This window comes from Hirundo rustica, chromosome 4 (assembly GCF_015227805.2).
Source record: "Hirundo rustica isolate bHirRus1 chromosome 4, bHirRus1.pri.v3, whole genome shotgun sequence".
NCBI classification, from domain to species: domain Eukaryota; kingdom Metazoa; phylum Chordata; class Aves; order Passeriformes; family Hirundinidae; genus Hirundo; species Hirundo rustica.
Window position 1 is genome coordinate 6830624 of NC_053453.1, and position 17889 is coordinate 6848512.

The 17889-nt window shown below is 44.0% G+C and overlaps 1 protein-coding gene across 4 annotated transcripts in view; it reads right to left on the reverse strand.

Annotated features, from left to right (window-relative positions):
• The window catches only part of FAM107B (family with sequence similarity 107 member B), a 119151-nt gene that overhangs the window by 57277 nt on the left and 43985 nt on the right, over nt 1–17889 (reverse strand). For 2 of the 4 annotated variants that reach the window (XM_040063161.2, XM_040063156.2), the window contains exon 1: nt 1292–1350. The exons of 1 other annotated variant lie outside the window; for it this stretch is intronic. The gene's annotated coding sequence lies outside the window, so the exon portion shown is untranslated. Of the gene's footprint in view, nt 1–1291; nt 1404–17889 lie in introns of those variants that run through there. One more of the 4 variants, XM_040063160.2, reaches the window with a different exon arrangement.

Here is a 17889-nt window from a genome sequence, read left to right on the forward strand (position 1 = left end):
CTGTTCATATCACAAGGAAATTAAAGACAGTTTAAATGCTTCCCAAATTGCCTACCAGATCCACAAGCAATCATTCTTATTTTCAGCAACATCCTTCCACACTCCTCTGCCAAGTCAAGGAAAGTTGAATGTCCTGACTGGTACTACAGGACTCAGCGCACACACAAACGTACCACAACGCTGAGCAGCTTCACTGCCAGAGTTATTCAACAATACTCCCACCACAAACTATACACTGCGACCACACCATGCTCACACAGAAGCATCTTTTCCTCCTTTTGTTACATTTTTGTTTGACCGTGTGAATTCCCAACGAAATCCCACAAGTTCATGTTTCTGCCATTCTCTCGAGTTCGCCACAAACATGTTCCTGGGCTTACAGGGCCAAACTCTGCTCCAATGCCAGCCACGGCCGTACATCACATTTGCACAGTATTGATTTATGCCAGAACTCATTAAGCTATGAAAAAATTCAATGGCTGAAGCAAACAAGTAGTCCAGGCACACAGAGCTCCCGTACTGCCCCCCTTCCCCTTATGCACCCCCACAACGCGTTTCTCCGTGCAGTCTCCCTGGCCAGCTTCACAGCCTTTCAACCCAATGCCCAGCAAAACCTGGACATTTGAATTTCCGGGCTCCTTGAGGCAAAGTCTGACAGAACCAGGTGGGAGTGGTGGGAACGCAGGAGAAGCAGCTCCTCGGAGCTTGTCCCGCTCCCAGCTTCTACTTGTTTTAAAGATCTCCAAGAAGACATCCACTGCCCACACCAGAAGTTCAGCTGCTCTGAATGCTCATTTTGCAGAGCACCACGTATAGGAAATAAAATATTCTTTTTTTTTTTTTTTTTTTTTTTTTGCTTCGCCAACTCCTCTTCCCGTCCACCACCACCCGTTCCCCCAGTCCTGCCAGCGTGTACCCACGGATCCCGCGGTATTATGGGGGTGCAAGAGTCACCCAAAGATCTAAGCTACCCACAAGAGCACGCCGAACACCCACCGGCCCCAGGGCCCCGGCGAGCCGGGGACACCCACGGGGGACGGCGGGACCGGCAGCACCGTCGGAGCCCCGCACACACCCGGGCACCCTCCTGCTCCCTCCCTCTTTAATTTATGCAGAGCCACGACGAACTCCCCGTGTTTCCCTTCACGAAGGAAGGCGCGGATGCCCTACAGACGGGACCCGCCGCTCCCGCCTCTCCTCCCTGGGAGCCGCCGTCCCTCAGCTCCCCCGGCTGGGACATCCCATCCCTCCGCGCCAGCGCCTTTGTGTGCGGAGCACACCCAGAACCTACCTCGGCGGGGCGGCTCTGCCCGCCCGGCAGCGCGGGGGACGAAGGCAGGGGGAGCCGAGGAGGGACGGAGAGAAGCGGCCGCTGCCTGCCCGCCCGGTGCCGCCGGAGTGTCCGCCCGGCCCCGCCACACGCGCGGAGCCGGCCCGGCCGCGCCTGAGGGGAGCGGCGGGGCGGGCCGGGGGCGGGCCCGGCGCTGAGTCACCGCCGCGGCCGCCCCGCCGCCTCCTTTGTTGTCAGGCGTGGAAAAATCCGGGGTGGCGGGGATGGCTCGGGGGAAATCCCGGGGGAAACGGGGGAAAAACCGGGCCTGTGCGGCGGCCTGGGCCGGCTTCCACGGGCTCAGCGCCGGCCCGCCCCTCAGGGACAACGCGTGTGGGGTAGCCACGGTGTGGTTCTCAAACTCCTGCCGGGGCCCTGGGTGCGCTGAGCGGCCCTGCTCACCTGCGGGAGCCACCTCTCCTTCCATGAAAAAGAACTTCACAGCTGTGCCTGCCTGTAGCTTTCCTGAGGGGTCCCTTCCCGTATCACGGAGCCTTGTCCCTGTGTATGTTCTCACCGTTTACTATGTGGGAATTAAGGTCCCCATCCAAGGTAGAGGCCAAGAGGTCATGGCCAGGCAGCCAACACCTGTTCAGCGTACCCAAAATCTGTCCCCGAGTGAGCATTACACGATGGGGACTTGAGGAAGAATCTGGGACACGCCATAGCGTGCACAGATTTGGGAATGAACCCAAAGACATTTGGGGATGAAACGTATGTTTACACACTGGGGTACACACTGGGATTAAATAGATTTCTTTTGTATATTTATCACTGGGATTATTTTGTGTTTCTTCAAAACAGATGACTCGAATCACATCACAGCGACTGGAGTCATCTCGGGGATGGAAAGCTTCAGCCTCATCTGGAGCAGTAATTTGAGGACGTAGGCATTCAGCATCCCTTGGGCTGTGGAGACGGACCCCTCCCCTGCAAACCCCCCAGCCCCCGAGATCCCAGCAGGAAGCGTGTTGGGTGCTCAGCAGATGGTGCTGTTTCCACCGGATTTATCCCAAATAACCCTCTGCCCCAGGATGGGAAGGGCAGCGAGTGAGTAGGAGAAACACGTTTTCTGTGAGGCAGCGCTGAAATCTGGAGTGCTGGTATGTACTAAAAGACTGTTGAGGCCTTTGTGTGCAGTTGTTCTTCCGCTAGGAATAAATGGCAGCCGGGTTGAAACCTAGGAAATAGATTAAATCCTGGGCACCAGTGGCCATTGTCACATCTGGTTCATTTCAAGCCCGCTGCCAAGCACCTGCATACATAATCAGAGCTGTCCTGTGAACGAATGAAATGTTAAAAAATACAAAATGCTCCTCCAAAAGTCCCTTGTGACATGCCAATCTGGACAACAATTTGCGTTGTCCATGTCCACAGTTGTCAGCCCTGGCAATGGGCAGCCTCATTCCCCAGCACTCTTTCCTTTACAGGAGGGTTGTGAGATACAGTTGTTCTGTATGTGGTGCTCATGGACACTGTATGGAGAAAACCTCATAAAAATTGATTCTTTTTAAATAAATGTGGTAAAATGATGTGCCTGGATGAATCAAGCAGTATAAATATTGATTAATTCCCTGGTCTGTGAGCAACCCTCCATCTGAAGCATGGGAGGGGGAAATAGTTTATGGCCAGAAAATTGCAAACAGCACTGAAATAAAATTAGCTGCAAGGCCAGCAGAATGCTGGATTTCCCTATCATTTGCATTCTTGACCTTTCAGACCTCTCCATATCATTTCTGTATGCAAGCATTAACAATTTGTATTCTAAAGACACTTTGTAGTGCCCTGATCAAGTTTTTTATCTCTGTTGCCTTAGACACTGCACAGGCAGTTGTCCCTGCTCTGAAATCGGACACCTTACATCAGTGTTTCCCAACCCTTCCTCGGCTCAGACAGCTATTTTGTTGTGATATGTATGGTCTTCCCAGCAGATCCTGCACATCCACACCTTTAAATGGAATGTAACACTTTTCTGAAGCAAAATCACAAAAAAACTCTGGTCTCTTGCCATGGCTTGTCAAAGGAGCATGGGCACTTTTTTGTGGTATTTTGTTCCAGAGTTATTCAGTTTAAGTGTGTGATTATGGAGCATCGTTGGCAGGTGCAGTTTTAGCAAAGTCCACACACATACAGAATTATCTTGTGCTTTGTGAAATTACTGTAATGCTGTGCAGACCCTAAGCTGCTATGGCTGTAACCTGAAAACTATTGCTGGATAGAAGTGAGAAAGGGGAGGATTTGTGAGGGGCAGAAAGTTGAAAGGACTCACCAAGGATACACCTGAAGACCAGCAATGGCTGAAATCAATCTGTTACCCTGTTGTCTTAATTCCTCACTCAGTGCCTCATAAAAGACAGTGGTCAAATGATAGCTCTGAGTCAAACATGTCACGAGCAATTGAAGGGATAACTTGAGTCATCACATTGCCCGGTTTTGGTGCAAGAGCTGCCTGGTACCTCAGACCCCTGGCAGGGGAATGAGTCAGTCCAGCTCAGCTGCAGCCCTCAAGAGAGGAACACGAGTGGTCAGCATTGTCTCCCACCTGTGAGCCACTCAGATTCCTGGAATTCCTATTCCTTCTTTAAGGCACATTGTATGTGCCTTTTGCCTTTGACCACATGAAAATTACAGTCCATGGTTCATGTGATGAGAAAATTTGGCCACAACTGTGTTTTACCCATGACAAGCCTTCTTCCCTCAGCACTGTGTGTATTGAAACTCTAGAAAGCGCTCAGAAAAGCCTCAGGGATCTTCCTAGATGAAAAGCAATATATAAATGTAAAACATTACCATTTTATTTTAAATGAAAAGCAATGAAATGAAAATTAAAAAACAAAATTAATAAACTGGCTGCACTTTAGACAGAATGATTCACTGGAAATACCTAATATGAAAAAATTCCCTTCTTGTTAATATTATAGTCAAAAGTGCATGGACATTCTATTATATGATCATCGCAGGACATTTGTAATATGTATTTTGGCCTTTTGATATCACATGTATCAAGTATTATGTATTTTAATTGCTTGTTGCTGTTTGTTTGTTTGTTTGTTTGTTTTTAGTCACACTGCAGAATTAAAAGCAAAATCATCCTTTGTGAGGCAGATAATTACATTTTATGCCATGCCTGCACCATACCTGGCCTTTGAGTGTTACCACATTATAATCTTAAATAATAGTAATAACAATTTTACTGTAGCAGAAACAAAGTGGAATATTTTATAGGGGCAGACACAAGTGGAGCCAGCTGCTGTGGGATTCCCCTTGCTTCGTTTTAGCTGTCTGCATGCAGACATCTCGTCTAAGCAGGTCAGGAAGGCTGGGGAAGAGGTTGGTACCCTCAGAGAGAGATCTGTGCCTCTTACCCTAAATGTCTGTATTAGAACTGGACTAATTGCTTTGGAAGTGCTTCTGCTGGTTGTACAAGGCAGCACCTGAACAGCTTCAGCTAGAATTTCTTTAGCTTTGTGTAATTCCTTCACCCAGAGTGGCAAAATGCCTCCCTGTTGCCTGCTCCCCTTTGCAAACACTGACACGAATCACAGGAGACTGTGATTTTCTTTATTCCCCTGAAGCTATGTTAAACGTAATTTATTTTCTAGATTTTAAATTTAATAGACGTAAATCAGCAGGAATGTAGGTTGCTATGGATGTTTTTCCATACTATAATTCTGCAGAAACATCAGTTACGTATTTGAAGAAACATCTGCTATGCACATAGATGAACATATATATAGGAGCTGAACAATATGACTTTGGAGCTTGCAGGCTTTTCTTTACACAAAGCCGGGGGCATAAAAGGGATTTCCTCCAAGTTTTCCTGTGTATTAATAATGAAGATCAGGATGCCACCTTTGCTTCCTCCCCTTCTGAGCATACAGTAAAAGGAAATGGTTCTGGATCGAATCACAAAGAGCAGTGGAAAAAAACAAGACTACACTCCACACTAGCACTCAGAAGTTTAATTATCCAGCACACTGCATCTTTATGGAAGAAGTAGACAGATAAATCCCATATGTTAATAGTTGGCCCCCTGTGGATGACCTTTGGCTCAAATATTCCATATTGTGATTAATGTCACACAGTTGGATCTAAAACATGCTCATTCCCCAGGTTGTAGAAAAAAAGGGGATTTAATTTACCTTCCAAAAGCAGAATTTCATTTGATCACTTTTTTTGGGGCTGTTTTTATCCCTGGCTGTAATCTGGGCTCTGAAAAGCTGTTCTGCACTCCCTCTGCTAGGACTTAAGACCCAGCTTCTCATATTACCTCCACTACTGACTCTCTGGGCAACCTCAGATAAGTCATTTTGCCTCAGGTTCTGGTTAGTAGAGCAGAGGAATAACTGTGACTTCCTTACTGACACCATTTGATCTTGCAGATAGAAGACACTAAAGTGAGGTTCATCTTCAGATAAAATTAGATATTGACTGCTAGAACCTCAAGGTCTCATAAGATTAGGTCAGAAAATGGTAAATATGCTTGGATTGTGGGTTTCTGGCCACCTTCTTCCCCAATCTTGCCATCTTTAGGTGCCTTTGCTTGCCTTCACGTGTCATTATAGTGATATTACATCATTCTAGTAACACAAACTGTACCCCTGGCACTGGCACAGGTAAGCAGGCACCAGATCTCTGAGCCCATGTGTCGGTTTGATCCTGAAGAACACAGGATCTGTGGAAAGGATACACATCCTATGTAAAATACCAATGCACAGTGCCTAGCATACCATGGCACTTCTCTGGGGAAATCAGATCCTCAAACATACATTTAGAGGTGGGCTCAGGGTTGTAATGCAGAACATTTTAACAGACTCAACAACAGCACGTCACTGGCATCCTCTGTAGGGCCAAAGCCTTGAGGTGCTGCAAGTAATGATATCAGAATTCCTCCCCATTTGACTTGTATAGAGTCATGTCTGACACAGAAAGCCTCATTCAGCTAATTAAACCATTGCTAAAATTGCCACAGCCCTCAAGTTAGTTTAGAATGAGGCTGCATTTCTGCCTGCCTCTTAGATGAGATGGAACAACAAAGCCTGATGACGGCTTGGAAACTACTTCTCCTCCTGTGAATATCACAAGGAATTTTGCTTTTACTGGGCCTAAAAAGACATGCCCAGCTGTCTTCCCAGTGGTGACGCAGGAAGGTATGTGGAAATACAGCTGTAATAGCTGGAGACCCAGAAAAACGTGAGACAAAGCCTCTGAGGAGGTCTGTCCCTGCCTCTGGCCTGGACACAGCTGGACTGCTGTGCAGGCTGGGCAAAATTTTCCATTCCCAAGCTGGTTTATTTATCCAGGATGACAGGCTGTTAGCAGATTGTACTTGGGGTGGCCCTACAGCAATTGGAATAGACAATCTCATATCATTTCCCACTACAAGAAATAATCAAGTTCTCTTTCCTCCGTGGAAGGAAAGATGGGCAGATATTCTCTGTGCTCTAAACCATAAAGTACGTGCAAATTGCAAAGGACATAAAGTAGCTTTATTTCTGTCTTTTGTGCAGCAATGATTGCGCTCTGGGGACTTTCAATGGCCATGTACACACTTGCAGAGGATCCTGCACATGGATCAAGACTCTATAGCATCTTCCATCACAGGATCTCAAAGTGCTGGTTAAACCTAACAACTTGTCCTGGTTTTGGCTGGGATAGTGTTAGTTTTCCTCCTAGTAGCTGATGCTGTAAGATATCAACAACCATGGTGTTTGCAGCATGCCCATGGTTATTGATATCTTGCAGCATCAGCTACTAGGAGGAAAATTCATGCCCAGAATATATAAGCATGTCTAATTTAGAAATGAAAAACTAGATTTTCAACTTCCAACCCTAGCTGAACCTAATAGGAGAATTAGAGATCCTTGTGCCTAAAAATAATGTGAAAGAAAAAAAAAAAAAAGAAAACCACCTGTTGGCCTTTGATATCTAAAGCAGAAGTTGAATCTCTAGGTGTTGAGTTCCCTCTATTTCTGTGTGGGAGTTCCTGTGCAGAAATCCATGAACATTATGGGTTATGCTGTGCTGAGCAAAGAGTCTTGAGCAAGCTCAGCATCTCAGATCTTCTATGCAGGCTCTGCAGAACTGGTGGGTCCCTGCCGAAATAGTTTTGAATGTATGCAAATCCCCTTGCATGGGCAGGTTAGCCCAATTTATCATACCACAACAGCTGCTGAGCACCTAGAAATCCTTAATATAGCCAAGCTGCTCTGGTTTTCCATAATTTCCATTAATACAGGAAAAGCTACAGGATGGCAGATGAATTAGAGAAGTGGTAGGGGTGACAGAGACTTCCAAGCCAACACACTGGGCTAGTAGCAGTTCTGGGAACAGGAGTCAGAGCTCCAGGTTCTCACTGTCCCAGTAACAGGCAGGTTGCACACTGGAGTGTGTCCCCACCCCAGATCTGGGTCTGTGATCACCACATGGCGTCTCCAACTGGCTCAGGCCCATCTTAGGCAGTCACACCATAAAATTCTGCCCGGATTATCTCTAGTCCTACATGCAGTTGGGACTTCTGGGGTCATTCTTCCTGGGGAAGTCATTCTAAAATAAGTTCAAAGTCTCTCTGATTCTTTCTCAGTGAGTCATTCATCATGGGAGTGCTTGTCTTGGTCCTCTAGACACATGGGGAGAACTGTGGGAAGAAGCTGAAGAGACAAAGTAAATGGGATAGAATCCCAGGGGAAAGCAGAGCCATAGCCTGCACTTCCAACCATGGCTGAGAAGCTGGGTTGTGTATTAGTGTATTGTGTAAATCAAGAAAGAAAACATGGGGAATGCTCTATCAGAGCCTTTAGCAATGGGTGGTGAAGGCACAGTGTGAGCACAATAGGTCCATTTCAGCTTAATCAGTTTAGAATTTCAGCTGAGTCTCTTGTCACCAATTCTACTACAAATAGTAATGGAGTAATGACAGCAAAGCCGGCAATTAACTGAAATAGGTTTCAAACTATTTTCCTGGTTTCCCACTTGAAATATTATTCTGTCCCTAACTCTTCATTTTTATTGTCTACCCCCTGTGGTTTAGTAACCAGCTGGTATTTCTTAGGAAGAAATCAGCAGGTTGATTGACGCTGTGGCTACCCTGAAGTCCTCTGAGGCTTTCTTATTGACTGACCATATCTTAGATAAGGTTGCCAGTAAATTATAGCTCTGCTTAAGAGCATCTGTCTCAGGGCTGCTCTCCCCTCATTATAAATCCTGATCTAATCCTGCACGTCTCCTCAATTATTGGAGAGTACAATTCAAGAAGTGGCTTCCCCAGTGAACATGAAATGAGATAAACTATTCCTACATAAGATAAACATGACTACTCAAGAGTGAAGCTAAACATTTTCAGGCCAGTCTCCTGATTTTCATGTGGTTTCCAAAAGAAAAACATATCACCACTCCTACTAATGTTGACTGTTATTTCACCACAATTGGTTCTAAAAATCAGTTTGAAAGTTCTACCTGTCAGTAGAACTACTTGTAAGTATTTCTATCTGCAAGAACGACTTGTATGACGATTCAGGTGACAACCTTAGGAAAGGTATTTTGGGTAAGTCACTTTAAAATCCTCAGCCTGCCACCCTTGGGTGATGCTTCATGGCCATGCCAAAATACAGGAAAGACATTTAATTTATGGGCTGAATGAATGTGAGAGGGCAAATGGAAAAGGGACAAGTTGATATTAACATCTTTTTGTTAGGCAGATAAATTACATTCTGGACTGCTGGATGAGGTTCAACACATCACTGCTGATGGAGATGAGTTAGTCCATCTTAAACTTCTGTGAAAAAAAGTATCTCATTAGTGGAGTTATTCTATTATACTGAATACAGGGTGAGGAAAGGAGCCTGTTAGTCCTCCTGTTGGATCCCTCTCTGCTCCAAGTTCTTGAGACAACTGCTGTCACTTTCTGTGGTCTTACACACACCCTACAGCACCCAAGTCCAGGTTTGCATGTCCTGCCTGAGTTCTGGCCTGGCTTGAACCTCATCTTTTGTGAGAACCCTTTTTCTGGAAAAAGCCTTGCATTGCATGTTGACTTTCTGCAAATGTAAAAACGTTTGAGCACTATGAGATGTGTGAGTTATTTTCAGGATTTACAGGATAAATTTACCGGATAAATGGGAAGAAACAGGATTTATTTCATTCAGGGGAAAATGTGCATTTAGGAATTACATTAATGGAATGTGTAAACCCACACCAAGGTTACATGGCAGTTTGACTCAACATAACATTAACGACTTATTCTGATTATGCATTAATGTCTCAGATTATGTTTATTGCAAAGAATTTCCTTTTGTCTAAGGGAATTTTATTGTTCACCCAGCTCCAAATACAGAATGAATTTTGACATCTCTGGTGGGAAATCAATAATCTGTTTCATTGCTGCTGTCATCTGTGTGAACTGTTTGCTAGATCATTAATTTGTGCTGAGCTGGATTGGCATGTCAAAGAATAGAAAGAGGAGCACTCACCCAGGGGCATGGTGGGACTACACACCGATCATCCTTCCTCAGCCTATGTTGCCAGCCCAAGGAAATGCTGCCTGTCCTGGGGCAGGCCTCACAAGATTCTCTTGGGAACCCTTCTTGTGCTTCCTCCTGATCAATCATAGTATAAAGACATAAAAAGTCTGTAAAGAGTGGCTGTAGTGTTCAGGTTAAAAATCTTTTACAACCCATTTACAAAAGTAAATTCCCAAGGGGTACTAGACAAGATACGAGAAAAGGGCAAACATACATGAGACTCCACTCACAGTCTCTAGATACTCTCAGCCTCCTGAACTGACTGCAGATTTCTACTAATTTCTACAAATAGATAGAGATTTCTAGATACAACCCTCCATTGATCTTTTTTCCCTTGGACCTGTCCAGCCTCTCCTTAAATTCATGTGAGACTCTGGCAGTATCTTTTGGCAAGAAATTTCAAAGCTCAGTAATCTTCTCATTCTGCACTGGTTAGTAAGGATTTTTGTAAATGTTAATTGCTATTGCTAGTACAATTCTTCTTAAAGGAAACATCATCCTATGGTCAATGGAAGCAAACTTCTACAGGCTTCTCTAGTGTTAGATCTCAGCAGTATTGTTTAACCCAAGCCCCCTCAAAATCAGTGAGAGGTTGTTAATTTTAGTTAGGTCCACAATTCTTGCCTGACTAGAGAAAATAATCCAAATTACTATTTAGTCAAAATGAAGTTTCACCTCTCCCTAAGTACCCAGTATCCTTTGTTGCAGTTCTGGCTTTGTAATCCTGCTTTAGTTTCTAGCAGGATTCACCAAAACAATAATTCCACTTCAAAAAAAGCTATAGAGTGTTTTTTAAGGGTAGATGAAAGGCTGAATGGTGACGGGGCTGCCCCACAACAATTATCGAAACAAATAGGTCCAGTAAAAAGCTCTGCTCTCATTTATGTGGCTACAGGACTCATCTTGCTAAATTGTGTCCCCTTTTATCAAAGGATTTAAATCTCAATGATCTCCTAGTAATTCCCACAAATTTATGCCATTTGTATTGTGGTTTTGATCAGCTGATTCTTCTGTATTATTAACTAAGGCAGAGGCACCCTGTAAATACAGCATACTTCAGTGCGCTCCCTTATTTATGAACTTACAGATAACTTCAATTTTTCCCCAAACAAGATGTGCCACTGTGACCCCCAGAGTCAATACATATTGCATTTGCATTCTTTTATAATGCAAGGCAGTTGTAGAATTACGTACAAATAGACCTCTAGGGGCCTGACCTCCCAGCTGTATTAAATAAATCCCCTTAGCACAAAGGAGGAAGAAAGGGAAACAAAGGGCTTCCTGCTGGCTTTTCCTGGAAGCATAGGAGTGAAATAATTCACTTCAGTGTCCTGTGGAAATAAAGGATGGTTAGAAAACATTAGAAATCAATCTTTAGAAAAATGCAGCCCTTGAAGTGAGAGAAAAGAGTGGAGTTTTCTTGGCTGTAGAAAAGAGTGGAGTTTTCCCAGCATATTCACTCACCATCATGGCCCTGCAGAAAGCATTTAGTCTTTATTCAAACTAAATGTCCTTGAGCTGCTGGGGAAGTCATAAGGGGAAAGTGCACCACTTGGACATAGTTACAGGGTGGGTTTTGGCAGGAGTTTATGTAAAGTCCTCTGAGAGGAGTTACACTGAGTTGCAAATTTGTCTTTATTGGTACACATACAATACTCAGGCTGACTCTGATCTGATAAAAACAGCTGTTCAGACATAATTCCTGGCTTTCTTGCAAAATACTTAAACGAAAACTTGAAAACAATTTTGTTTCAGTTTAAAATCAAACATTTTTTTCAGGGTTTGTTCATGTATTAACCAAAACCCACATGCCTTCCTAAAACTTTTAACAAATATTTTCATTTAGTCTGAAGATCTGTTTCTGGGGGAGAAGAAATCTTCTTTTGGAAATACCAGTTCTCCTAGAAAAACTGATGTTAGGCTTTGGGTGATCCTGGGCAGACCCTGTGATGTGGGTGATTCTGTTTGCTCTTCCTTCTGGAAGCTTCCTATGCATTAAAACCTGGATAAATGGCATTTCTGTTGCCTGTACCACCAAGTCTTTCCCCCTGTGTCTCTCATTGTCTGTATTCCCTGGACTTAATGGCATTAGAAAGATATTTCATTCATCTCCTATGATGAGTGATGTTTTTTGGGTTTTTTTCCATATGTTCATTCCCAGAAAGAGACAGTGTGGCGCTGTGCAGATCTGAGCCAGCCAGAGGCCGGTGTCCAGCCGGTGCGGAAGGAGCACAGCCACAGGAGAGAATGGAAAATCTTTTTTTTTTTTTTTTTTTTTTTTTTCCCTAATTTATGTATGTGTTAACAGAACAAAGTTTGGAGAGGGAAGCTCAGTCGTGTTTACTCATGGCCCTTTGGTTTTGTCCACTGATGTCACTGTCCTGGTCTCACAGCATCCAGAGTGGAGACAGACATTTTGTTAGCAATTAAGTGAATGGAAAAAGGCTGGCAAAAGAGTTCCCTGTGGCACATTTCATTTCAGAGACCGCTGAGATCAAGGGATCAGAGGGAGCAAGCTGAAGCTTAGCATGTGTCACCAGCCCTCCTAGGACCTGCCACATTGTGCATACAAACATGATTTTACCAGTCCAAGCACTGAACCTGAGGCCTTGTTTGCATATAACAGCATATGCCAGATCTTTGTTTGCAAAATCCAAAGTGGGAATGATGGGAATATAATCAAAAGTCCCTGACTGGGAAGTGTTAGACAAATGGTTCTGATTCTGGTTTCAATCCATCTCATTTGTTAATCTTATTATTCAGGGACTACTTAGAGCCATCTCATGCTCATTTAAACTAAATACATAACCCAATTAAAAGAATCCTGAGCTATTTAGATCTATGGAATTAGGCTAAATTTCTGTGCTTCTGACATTTTAGGTCATTCAGGGCTCTAGAGCATGAATATCTATATCATCAGTTTATTTTCTCCCATCTCAACTGTCATTAATAAACTGTACATATGAGTTAGGAGATTGTCATATTTCATATATGACACAACAGTTCCAGCCTAAATTACTGGATACTGTAAGGGTATTCTGGTAAGGTGTACAGCTATATGTCTGACTACAGGATACAGGACTTGGGTCTGCAGATCCACTTGGGTGCCTGGGATCATGGCAATGTGCTGAGGTGATGGCGAGAAAGGACAGAGGAAAAGGGTGGAGCTGGAAGCACTTGGTGCATCAGCATAACAGTTTTCCTAGCAGAGCTGGAGTCTTACCAAAAGCCTGATGGCTTTTTTCTGCTGTAGGAAATAATCTGCTAACTAGAGAGTTCACAGTGGAAGGAAGCAAGAAGAAGGGGGCAGTTAGATGAAACAATGAAATGATTTTCTCGTCAACTTTACTTAAATCCAGCTGCAAGTTGATCTGCTTTGTTAGGAACAGGCAAGCAAGGTATTTCCAGGGGATTCTCACAAGGTTGTGATTAAAAACAAGGAATGTGCCAATTCCAATTGTGCCAATTTAACTAAAACAAGGGCAAGAAACTCATGGCAAAGGGAGCTCAGCAGATAACTCCATGCACAATTTGTTCCCTGGATTTTGTACTATTTATATTCACAAACTATTAATGAACAGATTGCAGAAATTAAACAAATGAGGAAATGCTTATTAATTATTGAATAATTAATATACAATGAGTTAGAGATAATTCTTGGTCTCCAAATTGTACCAGCCAGGGTTGTGTGACTCATAATTTGTGCAGTGTCCCTTTGTCATACCAGTCAGAAGGCTCTGCAGAACAAGCCCAACACAATTCATCTCAGATTTGATGTATCAGAGTGGGGACCTGGTGGAGCTGGAGAAGGTGCAGAGGAAGACAGCTGAAGTCAAGGGGATGAAGCATCTGCCTCACAAAGAGAGGCAGAAAAGGCTGAAACTCAGCTGCAGTTTGGAGAAAAGGCAGCTGTACAGGAATATGGCTGAGGTCTGCCAGTTCACAAAGGTGCTGGATTAAAGGACAAAGTTATCCATGCATCCCTCAATACTATAACAACTACAGCAATACGGGAGCTGCTTCTTGGGGCAAACCGCGAGCTGAAGCACTACTGCCCAAGGTGCTCTGCCTGGGGACATGACAGCACCAGGGAGGCAACCAGGCCTCCCAGGCCATTCCATGATTCTATGACACCATCACAGATTGGCCAGCCTTGGTTTTGGTTTGAAAAATCCAAGTGATCCCACATCTCTGCTCATGGGCTTAGACTACTACATGGATTCTTTGGCACTCACACAGGAGCCAGGCTTTCCAGCATCAGAGGTGCCATGAATTAGAAGTGGTAGGACGAGTAGAATTTTGCTGCTTTTATTACTAGAATGAAAGAACCTCACAAAGGCAGTAAATCTGACTTAATTTCTGTAGGCTCAGCTATAGGATGTTTTGTGCCCATCTCTTTGGTCAGCAGCAGATGTCAACGGCAAGGAGTTCATTAAATATCACACAGCCTTCCACAGTGTCTTTTACCTCCTCAGCTTGCTTTCCCGCTTTCCTGCTTTTCTGCTTTCCTGACACAGCTTTAAATTGCTTGAAGGTACTTCTCTTTCTCACCCATGCTTTCTCCTTTCACTCCTCTGTGCCCTTTCACGCTCTGAATATCCATTTGAACCTGACAGACACAGCTATGTGACAGGGCCTTGACTTTTTTCTTCCTTTTTAAAAATATTTTCTTCTTTTGTACCTGCAAATTACTGTGAGTGTGGTTTTCTGTCCTCCGTTATAGGGGAGGATAATTTGTGCCTCTCATGGGGCTTAGAAAAACTGCAGGCTTTTTTTTTTCCAGAACCAGTTCCTTTGTGCCCAGTTCTTGAAAACAAAATGCACCTGCAGTTTTGTGTCCATGGGTGCAAATTATAAGGATTATGCTGAGACAAAACTGGGAATTTTCCACTGAGATGGATTTTTACTAGAAAACAAAGAAAACTCATGCACCTGAGCTAAGGGGTTTCTGTGGGAATTTTCACACCATTTTCAGCAACATTGCCATTCCTGGGAAAATCTACACAACATGATAATCAGCTTGTCCTACCTCAGAATAGTAAGAATTCAGGATTTAGGCCATTTTCTTAAGATGAGGGAGCCAAGGTCAAATGCTGCTGTGCCTAACTGATTCTGAGTTCTCACATCTCCAGTGCATGTCCAGCCTGGCAAGGCTCACAATGCCTCCTCAATGTCTTCATTTGAAATTGTCTCACTCAGCTTTAGGAAGTCTGTCTGACTGCCTCAGCACTCCCAGGACTTGGTAAGACTGAGGTTCACAGCCGGGCTTTCATTTAGACAGGACAAAGTCAGGCCTCCCTTTAGACTGAAAGTGGTATAGAACTTGTAAAATCCCAAAAATAATGTGCATCCCATCTTACTGAGGCAAAGCCAAAAAAATAAAATCTTTGCTGGTGTTGTTTCTTTTTCAAATGTCTGTTAATAACTATAAATAACTTTGAAATTAGGCAGGGTTAGTTCAGATGAGTTCAGGTGCTCCATGAGTATGCTGTGGGCTTTTTTTCCAGTAAGAGGATACACACAAGCATTATCTTTCTCCTTGTGAGAAAACAGTGCATATATTTTACAACACATTTCCCTCTTTAAGGCTGTAATCACATGAGAAGAAACCAGCTGGTCTATTCCCCAACAAATAGCCCTGGCCAGCTGTAGTGGAAGGAAACCTGGTAGTGAAACCATACAAAGAGCTGTCTGCTGCTCTTTGCTGGGCTCCCCCTTTCCTTTCCATGCTGCAACACAGCTGGGGCCAAGGCAGGCAGTGAGACCTGTCTCTCATAGAGCTGCTGTTGCAGGCCCTTCGTCAGGAGTGACCTCTCTTAGATTTAGAAGTTCTAGTCCACATCCAGGACCAGGTACCAGAGCACTTTTCCCCACTGACGCTGCAGGCTAACCCTGACCAACTTGTAAATATGGCAGTGAAAGAAAAGCTTGGTGAAAGGCATGAGAAGCTTGGAAGGACTTTTTTGGTGTGTGTGGTAGGAACCTCTTGATTCTGAAGAGCAGATCCGAGCAGGAAGAATCTTAGCTGAGTCCTCTGAGCTTCATTGCTCAGTGACAGATGGCATTTCTCAGCCTTGTCAGAAAACAACACCACTAAATTGAAGCTCTGTCTCATTCTGCTTCATTAGAACATAATGAGGCAAAATTACAGGGTTTTCTGGCACTGCTCAGGAATTCAGCACCATGACTGTCCTCAAAGCCAGCCAAGCAAGAGAGCTTCCAGCTCTTCCTGTGGTACCTGGCACAGGCTCTGGGGCAGTGCAGAAGATCCACTCAGGCATTTTCTGGAATACTAAAGAAATCCTCAATACCCCCAAAGGGACCAGGGGCAAACAGAGTGGATGTAGCAGCTGAAGGACACTGGAGCAGAGCTGCTCCAGCACTGCCGTTCCTGAAGGCTGTGAGGGGCCTTAATGGGCCCCATGTGCTGCAGGAATGCAAAGCTCTGCGTGGGCTGGGAGATTTATGCTCTTGACATTGGGGGGATTTCCTGGCTAAGAGCTGATTGCTTTGGACTGTGTCTCTGCTCCAAATTACTGTGACTTTATTGAACAGCAAACCTGAGGAAGCAGCAAAGCCAGAGACAGACGCTTGTCCTGTGTGAGATCCTACTGGTTTAACCTCATATTTCTGAGGGTGTGCAGCAAGAGTTGGCTTTGTTTAATGAAATTTGCATTTAGTTGTCATTTAAGTGCCATTAAAAGATGAGACTGGCCTCATTACAGTTGTTTTCTATTTTATGTCTTCCACAAGGCCCAGAGGTGAAGGTATGTAGGAACAGAATAAAACTATAGTGGTTTCCCAGTCCTCAACAAGGTATGGGATGTGCCAAGCCACAGTGGTATTTTTATGTCTTAGCAACCTTCAGTCATTTCAGTGTATTTTTTCATTAATGAACTCATGTAAACTGCCCAAACACCCTGTAACTCAAGAAAACATTGTGATGAACTCTCTACTTTCCTTTGATTTGTACCTGCTGTTTGGCAATACTACATATCCTACACAGTATTTAGGTGTTGTGTGGGCTGTAGGGTAGTTTATTAAATGAATTATATACTTGAGACCAATATCAGAGATGCAATTTTTTGTTCTTCTTGGACTGCTGACCACCACACCTGAAGCTGAATTCCCGATGGGGAAAGCACCAATGTGTTTGAAGGATCTGCTCGAGGTGAGATCACCTGAAGACACAGACATCCAGTCATCAGCTCAAGGGCTCAAGAACTTCGCTTTTATCTGTGTAACCCAGTGAAGCACTCAACAAAGGTTTGGATGCTCAAACAGTGAGAGGAAACATGAAAGCAAGCAGAGTGATATACTCCAAAAGGAAAGGAAAGCCGTGAGAAGAAAATGAGTAGCTCTGAAAAGAGCTGGTGAAGACGTATGCACAGAGGTAGAGATGTCAGTGGGATGGAGGGAGGAAAAAAAGCATAAGATTCAGTGACTTGGTGTCTGCCTGTGGTTTAGGTCGGTGCTTAGCTTGCAATAGTTTGGTTTGAATGTGTACGCAGAATAAAGAAAATCACAGATCATAAGAATGACAAAAACCTGAGGAAAACAAGGTCCCTTCTGAAGGGACCTTCCCCTCTGGCCACCACATGGTTAACAGTGACTTTTTTCCCCAGCCCCTTATTAACACAGAATTGTCAGGCTCCAATGTGAACCTTGAACACCTGTAGTGAATTCCTGTGGTTCACTGTGCATTCAAACAAGACAGAAATTTAGTCGAGTAACTCACTTAGCAAAGCCTTCTCGTCTTTCCGATACTGCTCACATTGCAGTGTATTGCTGGCATTGTTTAAAGTGTTACTGGCAAATAATATTGCTTTGTGCATTATAAATAGAAATCAGGCAGCAAATAGAATTAAATGTGGACTGAAAGGCACGAATTCCTGAGCAGAACAGTCTGTGTGTCTGACAGGAAATAGACAAACTTTATTAAGTTTGCTCAGGACCATGCTAATTTGATCTTGGAGTTTTTAAATTTTTTTTAAAATGTGGTTTTACATGTCTACAAAATGTAACAGCTACTTGAAGCTG